General features: G+C 40.7%; 1 protein-coding gene across 2 annotated transcripts in view; it reads left to right on the top strand.

The window, feature by feature from the left end:
• Nucleotides 1–422: 422 nt before the first annotated feature.
• LOC103045241 (proline-rich transmembrane protein 3) overlaps nt 423–7,812 on the top strand; it is a 31,855-nt gene continuing 24,465 nt past the window's right edge. The window contains exons 1-2 of one of the 2 annotated variants that reach the window (XM_049485902.1): nt 423–631; nt 841–1,010. The gene's annotated coding sequence lies outside the window, so the exon portion shown is untranslated. Of the gene's footprint in view, nt 632–695; nt 1,011–7,812 lie in introns of those variants that run through there. The other variant, XM_022670720.2, reaches the window with a different exon arrangement.

Here is a 7,812-nt window from a genome sequence, read left to right as displayed (position 1 = left end):
CCGAGTGACCGAGCAGCAGCAGCGCGCGCTGTTGTGTAAGAGCGACACAACCGCGGGGCGCGAGAGCGATCATGCTGAGCCACACGTGAGAGAGAGAGAGCGCGCGAGAGAGAGAAAGAGAATAGGGAGGGTGGGAAAGAGGTAAAGTGAGAGAGAGAGAGAGATTAACATAGAGAGGTTAGAGAGAGAGAGAGAGAGAGAGAGAAAGAGAGAGAGAGGGAGCGAATGGGAGAGTGGGTATAATAATAGAGAGAGTGGGAAAGAGAGAGAAAAGAAAGAGTCCAATGTAAGGCCAAAAAGCAATTGATGCAAAAAAGAGAGAGGACGGAGATTACACACTAAAGAGAGAGAGAGAGAGAGAGAGAGAGAGAGAGAGAGCAGGGGGTATGACAGATTGAAGAAAGAGGGAGGGAGGGGGAGCCTGAGAGAGGGAGAATGGAGAGAAGATAGATAGAGAGAGAGAGGGATGAATATAGGAGCTAACTGTATTTGAATTGATTGTAGTGGACGGTGGATCTGTCCGCTGAGATCCGGGCGCCTCTGCGGTAGAGCTCGTCATCCAGCAGCAGCAGGAGGTGCAGGAGAAGAGCAGGAGGAGGAGAAGAGGAGGAGAGGAAAGGGGGAGGTGCAGGTAGATCATACACACTCTACTCTCTGCTCATTTATTACACATACACAGGATACATAGTACTGCATGCGTGCGTGCACGGGCGCGAGCTTATGTGTGTGTGTGTGTGTGAGTGTAGGTGGTGTGTGATGTCTTCATGACTCTCTGCGCAGTCAGTTTCACACGCGCACGAGCGGCTTTAGCGAACAGCGTCTCGGTTTCTCCTCCTGCAGGAGCGCAGCGCGCGGGCTGAACACGGACCCCGGAGCTCCAGTCTCTCCTCAGGGCGGATTGGCGCACGAAGCTCGTGCTGGAGCGGAGGAGCCGATGCGGTAAAGCGCTCGAGGCCGGCGGGGGAGAGCCGCGCGAGCCGCGATGACACGAGCGAGCTGAGCAGAGAGAGGTAAAGGGCGACCGTCCACTCACCCACTCACTCACTCACAGCACCACCCACCGACTCCGTGTTACTGCATTCCTCCTGTTAACACCACCTCACAGCTGAGTAAAACCAGCGGAAAAGAAGGAGAAACGGCTGAGCTAAGAGCAGCTGTAGCTAGAAATGTCTAATTCATTATCCTTCCTTCAGGCTCCAGGGTCATTTAGAAACTAGCGGGAGTTCTGGTTAGATGTAGATAAACCCTTAACTCCCCTCACCACCTCACAAACAGGGAGGGAGATGAGTTAGCTTTATACATCACTTAACCAGCTAGCTAGTTAGCTAACTGGTAATCTTATTAACACAGAGACTACGCTTTAATATCTACTATGTATTATTTACTATCTACCTATATACACTATATCCAGGTAGCACACATGATACTCCCTCTGAATTTTTAACCGGCGTGACGAACTACAGTGACTGTGACTCACAGTTCTCCCATGTCCAAGCTCAGGCCATGAAGGTCCACCCAAAAACAAGATCATCTTTATGTGTAACTCACCAGCAAAGCGTGTAACTCAACAACAAAGCCAAACACAGCTGCATCTCACACTGACTGGAGACTTTCTTACTCAAACTAATTATTGGGGGCGTGACCACACAACAAATAGATGCGGTCAATGGGATTCAAGACCACTCCCACACCATGGGGGAGGAAACAACTCTTTAGGGCTGTGGGGCTGCATTAACTAATTAAATAAATCGATGAAAATCTATGATTAAAATCTAGGATTAAAATAGGCACCTAATTTAATGATCACTAAGTTGAGTCTATGTTATTAACAATTTAACATTAGCATTTTACTACAGCTTAAATATGGCAGCTCGACCAGCAGTTCAAAAACAAACCTTAGTATAAGTCAAGCAAACATTAGCCAGAAGTTAACATTTTTTCCCAGTCAGTGTTATTAGAGCCTGCTAGAGTAGTTAAACAAGATATAAAGCTAATTTTTATTACATTTATATCTCGCTTGGTCTTTTCTGAATGTAACTGTCAGGGTAATTCTTCAAGTAAACACTAATTTTTAATAATGGTAGGTTGTGTGATCCCTATATACAGAAAATACAACGTTAGTACAAAGACAGTTTGGTTTATTAACTAATTGTTACTTACAGCCCTGAACTGCTGCAGTGATTAGTCGATACAATTGACAATGTCACATAGAACAGTATACAACAGTATGGGGCGTTCATATGACAGAATTTCAGACTGATACAGAACAGCAAGGATAATGATAATAGAATATATTATAATATATATGTAATAGTACATGTATACTTAAACACTCTCCTGTTTGATGACAATTTTATACATACTTGATTCAGAGAGATACAGAACAAGGAGGATATGACTGATAGTATATTAATAAGATGCAGCTTTATAAGCTATAGATTTAAACATTTCAATCACAATGCTAGCTAAAGTTAGCTAACTAACTAATTTAGTTATCCTACCTGGTGTCAGTTTGGTAGCTAATGATATTACAATATGTTACAATATGTGACTGCTGGCCACTCTGTGCATTTTTTTTTTACAATGATTTTGGGATAGAAATTGTTCTTTCCTCAGGTGGAAAGGTGTCTAAGTAGGATTGTATTGCCATTTTATTATAAAACTGTTTGAAGGTCTAATAACCTGCAAGTTCCCATTTATGTCTATTTAAACTTTGCAAAATGTTTTTTTTTTCCCACTCATGGGGGTGGCTTTCTTCAATTGTTGCTGTATATTATACACATTGTGTACATAACGCAGTAAAACAGACATAGATATAGACATATAAAAGATACAGGTCTGTTATACAAGTGATGTGTTGGTGTCACTAGTATATTTATGAACTATGTGCATTCTGTGCAGTTGAGCTGTGTACAGTCTGCAGTATCCTAGTACTTATTTAGTGGGAGTGAGGAATAAGTGTAGACTGAAATAACTGGTCAGTTGGTCATGAAATGATGTGGTGACTCAAGGGAGGGCCGGCAGGTGTTAGTGGTTCTAAACCCTGATGGTATAGGATGTGAAACTGGTTAAAAATCTGAAGGTTTTGGTTTTTACACTTTTGTACCATCGGCCTGATGGGAGAAACGTGAAGAGGTTGTGTTGAGGATGGGTGTTGCCCTCAAAGACTTAGTAGGCCCTTCTGAGGAACCTGGAGGCCAACCTCAAGAGGTCTGGGCAGTCCTGACCACTGGATGTATCTGTAGAAGTCTGTAAACATTTCTCAGAGTCTTCACAGGAAATGTAGTCACTGTTGTGCTTTCTTAACCAGTTGTGTTGTGTAGCCAAGTGAGATCTTCACTGACGTTAGCTCCAAGATCATTGAACATGTTCACTCTCTATGCTGCCATCCGGAATAATAAGCAGTGGTTTGTGCTGCTCTGCAATGTAAATCTCTTCAGTCATATTGGATGTCATTATTTCTACTTCCTTCCAGTGCTTCATTGTAAATCGGACTGTTAGGGGCATAACCTCAGGAAGTTAATGGAAACAAAATGTTGTAGAGTTTTTAAATGTTTCAGAGGATAGTTCAAAATGCAGGGTTTCAAATTGAAGCTGGATAGTGGAAGTGACTATATCCAAGTATGAAAACAATTGGTGTCTGCTTTTATTTGGCAGATATTGATTGTTATTTTTATTTGGCTAAACTGGGATATTCGTTTTTGTTGATAAATCAACAGAAACTTTCTCAGACAGTCTGTAGAGCTGATACCACTGGGGTTTCATAAAGAATCATTCGTTGTAAGAGACTTAGGCTACGTTCCCACAACATGTAAAGTAGACAGAATCTGAATTTCTCCTTAAATCCAGTCCCAAAATTATTTATTTTAGACCTTTATATTATATTAGACAAGGGACAGTTCTTCATGTTAGAGCTGGGCAGTAGATAATTAATAATTATATATTCAAAACTGTTTAATTTATTTAAACTGAATAGCCACTGGTTGTTTAAACAGTCAGCAGATTACAGTTTGTAGTCTTATTTTATTAAGATGTATTTTATCATATTATATTGTATGTGTCTCCTTTTTCTCTCAAGCTCTTTGAAATATTTTTTATCAAATCACCTGCCCTAACTGAAGTCTCGTATTTCAGGTCCACATAGAAAAGTGGCCCAATTTGGAAGAGAAAATGTCAGATTTAGTATGCTCATGCTGTTCACACTGCCACACATTTCTGCCACATATGAAGGAAAAGATTTTGGAGCCTTTGAGTCATTGGTACTTACTGCGTGTACGTAGCCTTAGGCCTGAAGTGGAAGGTTGTTTATGGATGTTTGACTTTGGGCCTTAAGCTTTCGTGCTAACTGATAAAATCTTCTTCCTGTAACATTCTTAAACGTTGAGAATGCTGTCGGTTTATAGACTTTGTTTCTCAAAGGTGAACATTACATCTGAATAAAAGTGGGAGCAGAGCTACTGGACTGGTTCTGAGCCAACTGGAAACAGAGTAGTAGTCAGCAAGCTGCTAAGGCATTTTCCACACAGCAGATTTGAAAATTAAGTCAATGTGTTTGTCTGTGTAGTGGTGGTGGTGTAAAAGCTTTTGCCAGTTGGGAGTAAAATTCACTCTCCTTTCTAGTTTTATTAGATTAGAACAAGATATTGTGCCGCAACCCAGCTAGATTAAGGACAGGCTGGTGTTGAGGGCCACCCGTGGAGTAAGACGTGGGGCTAAGAGCATTACATGAGTTAGTAAGGACGGCAGCGCTGTTTGTGAGAAAGGTGAGGTAATTCTGTAGTAAAGTTTATGGTCTCATGGGGCCAGCAGCATTCTTTACTAGAATCATGTGTATGAAGTCAGTCGGATTGGACTTTGGCCTCTCCTGATGTCAAGACCTGAGCTTGACCCTTTGTGTTCATGTGTTATGTGTGTGTGCGTGTGTGTGTGTGAGCGACAGAAGTTTAATCAGATTAGAAAAGATGATACCTGTGTACTTGCGTGGGTGTCTGTGTGTGTATTTGGAAAATGTATTTGTGCCAGGAACATCACAGGGAAATTTTATTTCTCAATAACTGACAATGAGGAAACAGGAAGAAAATAAATGATCTCAAGTGTGTGCTTGCTGAGACAAGCCCACTTAAACAGAAACTAAGAAAAGGAGATAACACTGTATGTCCAAATGTTTGGGGACACCCGTTCCAATGTAAAAATTCAGCTTCTTTAAGTACTTCAAGCACCCCTTGCTGACACAGATGTGCAACAAAATGCTTATCTACATACATAGCTTATCTAGTAATACATGTAGAGAAGTATTACCAATAGAATAGGACTCTCTGGAGTAGATTAACATGAACCTATTGACACTTTGGCTAATGTATGTTTAAAGGAAGAATAATAAATTCTAATTCTAATAAAAAAAACAAAAAAACAAATAAAAACACATGAGCAATCATTTTAATAACAACTTTACTGTTATCACGTCTGTTTTTTTAAAAATATAAAATAAATTATGCTCCATTCACAGCAGATTGTAAAACAGACCTTTTGACTGAAGAAAATAAATATTCATATGCATATGGTTACATCTGTTGAATTTATAGAACATTCATTGTTATGTATTAATTTTTGTTGTCTGACCTGAACTGGAACTGGAATTTTAATTAAAAATGATTAAAAATGCTTGTCAGCTCAACTCAACTTGTTGGAATTTAACTGAACTGAACTGAATTGCATTTGAATTTAATTTAAATTATTTTAACTGTACAGAACTGAATTAAAGTAAATTCAAATTAATTGAAGCATATTGGGACCAGAGAGAAAGGGAAAGAGAGATAGAGTGAAACAATAGGATTCATCAGGGATATTCATGTTGGCTCTGATGGGTTTGTGGGTGTGTATCTACTGGTGTGTACAGGTTGAATGTGTGTGTATTGCGTCAGGTGGGCATTTCCTGCTGGATTATGGTAGACAGAGTTAGTTTTGCCCTAATAGTCAAGACTGTTTACATTCCTTATGGGTAGCAGGGTGGAATCGTTTCGGTTAGAGTGTCCAGTACCACACACACACACACACACACACACACACACACACAAACACACACTCACACACACACATACACACTTACACACACACAAACTCACACTCACACAGCATCACCTCTCCCCCCAAAGCCTACACAAATAAGCCATACACATGTATGTTAAACCCAGTGGAATTCAGTAATGCAGTGATTGGTTAGCGCTTACCCTATCCTTACACACACACACACACACACACAGGTATGCAGGGCATTACTCTGATCCACTGTCTACAAACAACCTTCTGTCTGTGCCTGGAAACATTCAGCGAAATTAACGGAAATGTCTGACTGCATGGAATGAGTTGATCTGTGTGTGTGAGAGAGAGATGGAGGGAGAAATAGAGAAAGAGAGGAATGGAGCGAGATTCAGAAAAGGGAGGGAAGGAGAAACGCAGAGAGAGAGCTAAAAAGAGGGAACATTGGAGACACTGAAAGAGAGAAGTAAGAGAAAGAAGGTGAACGAGGCAAAGAAAGATTAGGAATAAAGGAGAAATATAAAAACAAGAAAGATAGGGTACAAAAATCAGGAAAGAACAATCAGAGAAGAAGATATAGAGTGAAAGTGAAAATAAAAAAACAGAGAGAAAAAGGAAGAAAGAGATAGAAAAGAGTGACTCAAGGAAATATGAAGATAGAAAGAGAGGCCAGGAAATAAAAAGAGACAGAGGGAATGAGGAAAGAACATTACAGCCAGAGAAGAAGAGGAGTGGGAAAAAGTGAAAGAGCAAAAGAGAGAGATTCGTGCCTGTCTATCAAAATGTGAAACCGTTGGTGCAGTAAAACAGTGCAATTTAATAGCTTTTGTGTGTGTGCGTGTGTGTGTGTCTGCACAAAACAAACAGGTTCTGTTAGTGCTACTATGACAGAACAAGAGAGAGAGAGGTAAACAGAGAGAGAGAGAGAGAGAGAGAGAGAGAGAGAGATGGAGCGAGAGATATTAAAATAGACAAAGAAATGACTGTATGAGAAAATGTGATGACATTCTGCCTTCAGGGACGTGTTAGAAGATAAAAATACCCGTTCTTCAGACATCCATTGTCTTCGGGGCCTTTACTGCTCTCCTAGAGATGTGTGGGAGATAGAGTGAGAGAGAGAGAGAGAGAGAGAGAGAGAGAGATAAAGAAAATAGAAATAGAGAGAGAAAGAAAAAGAGAGAAAGAGAGATTCCAGTATTATGCCTCATAGAAACACCCTTAGTCAGAATCACTGTCAGAATTGATCTCATCATACATTCATAATATAAAATACACACAATTATTCTAGTGGGCAAACACACACACACACACACATTAAACACCTGCCAAGCAAACAGACTGAATCTGATTTTCCTCAGGCGTAGTAAGTACACACTCACACACACTCACACTCAAAAACACACCCACATGCTGCTGCAGCTTCACACACATGGAGATAATAACAGTCTTAAATTCACTTGAGCACATATAACTCTACCCAATCTCTCTCTCTCTTTCTTTTTTCTTGCCCTCTCTGTGGCCTCTCCCTGCCTTCCCTTATCACTCTGTTTTAGTCCTCCTTATCTCGTTTATCTTTATGGTCTTTACCGGTCCTGTGGACTGCAGCACAGCACCACAAGAGAGTGCAGGAGCAATGCAGGGAGACCGTTGAAGAGCCACGACCAAAGATGGAAAAAATGAGGGAGACTGAAACGTACGCCTCCCGTCTCTCTCTCCTCTTATCCCTCTCTCTTTCTCTTTGCTTTCTTTCTCTTATGTTGGTTAACTCTGTCTTGC

This window comes from Astyanax mexicanus, chromosome 12 (assembly GCF_023375975.1).
Source record: "Astyanax mexicanus isolate ESR-SI-001 chromosome 12, AstMex3_surface, whole genome shotgun sequence".
NCBI classification, from domain to species: domain Eukaryota; kingdom Metazoa; phylum Chordata; class Actinopteri; order Characiformes; family Acestrorhamphidae; genus Astyanax; species Astyanax mexicanus.
The sequence above is the reverse complement of the archived record's forward strand: the minus strand, read 5'-3'. Positions and strand labels throughout refer to the sequence as shown.